Source organism: Pteropus vampyrus, unplaced genomic scaffold, assembly GCF_000151845.1.
Source record: "Pteropus vampyrus isolate Shadow unplaced genomic scaffold, Pvam_2.0 Scaffold17174, whole genome shotgun sequence".
NCBI lineage: Eukaryota > Metazoa > Chordata > Mammalia > Chiroptera > Pteropodidae > Pteropus > Pteropus vampyrus.
In genome coordinates, this window is record NW_011905955.1 from 1 (window position 1) to 1,491 (window position 1,491).

The 1,491-nt window shown below is 39.8% G+C and overlaps 1 pseudogene; it reads right to left on the bottom strand.

Moving 5' to 3' along the window:
• Positions 1–1,381: 1,381 nt before the first annotated feature.
• Positions 1,382–1,491, bottom strand: LOC111735162 (annotated as a pseudogene; the record flags this gene model as incomplete).

The window sequence follows — 1,491 nt, forward strand, 5'->3', positions numbered from 1 at the left end:
CAAAGAACCAGCTCTTGGTTTCATTGATCATTTCTATCGTTTATGAGTCTTGACATGGCTTCTTGTTTATATCCTTAGCTGTGAGAATTCTATTCAGCTAGTGTTCAGGTGGTTCGAAAAATGATGGTTACTCTATAATTTAGTTGTAATTTTTATGCAGTCACAGACGAGTTTCGCCCAGAGTTTATCTACTCTGTCATCTTGACTGAAAGTCTTACCATACCTTTCTTAAGCTAGTTTTAATTTTGAAAATGATTCATTTGCAACTGAAAAGGTCCTATTTAATACATCAGTTTGTGGGATAAAAGATAGCTGGAATCAGATATCCTTTACCAGCTGACCACCTCTGTTCAACAGCTCGGGTGCTTACTGACATAGAATTAGGGAGCTCGGTGGGCTCCAGGTGCAAAGATACAGGGAAGCCTAGGTGCCAGGTATGCAGTCTTGGGAACTGGATAGTTTCTGTAGTATTAATGTATCAGACAGAAGTTTTGTGATCAGTGAATCAGTTAAGAAGTGGTACTAGAGAACTGACTTTTACAAGAGTTCAGACACAGGGCAGGGCTTAACCTGGGATCTAGGTATGTAGACTTAGGGATCCCTGTTATGGAGTCCCACTGAAAATGGAATTATACCCTGGAATAGGTCCAAGTAACTATGAGTATATATAAAATCACGCCTATATAATACAAGTTGTGACACAATTGTAAACTTCAAATGTCCCTTATCACCTAACTGGTAAGCTTGGACAAGTGTATTGATGACTTCATGGGAGCTTTCACCATCTCTGGAAGCAGCACAAAGGAAATATGTCTACAAATTTAGAAAAAAATATGTGGAAGTAATCCCAATTTTTAAAGGAATATAGTCTTAGGAATCTTTTTGAGAAGCTTTGCATTTATCGTAAAACTATCACTTTCAACACAGTATGCTTCATCTACTGAATGATGTCAGACACACCATGAAATCCCAACACAGGCAAAACACGAGATTTCTAGAACTCTGACAGCTGGCTGGACAGAGCTCTGAGGCATTGTCATAAACTTAGAGGATGAGTTTTAAGATCGGCTAAGTTTGCACTAAAGAAAAGAATATTTCTTTCATAACTCCTTATCCTTCTCTAATTCTGCCTCGAGAATCAATCCAGTTTAGTTCAAATCTTCATTGAACACCATATATGTGGTAGGCCCTCTAAGAGAAGTCAGGGATGAAAATGCTATGGTCTTGACCCTCAGGGATTTACAGCCTAGATTTGGTGTTTCCCAAGGACAGCAGAGGGATCATCTTATTTCTCACCTCACAGTCAACCCTGTGGTTGGAATTATGCATCCTTTCACACGCATGCTGGTTTCTGGGTTTTTTGTTTTTGTTTTTTTTTAAATTCCTACAGCACCTGGTATTCCTAGGTGGTCTCCCATCCAAGTACTAACCAGGCCCGACCCTGTTTACCTTCCAAGATCAGACGAGATCAGGCACGTTCAGGGTGGCATG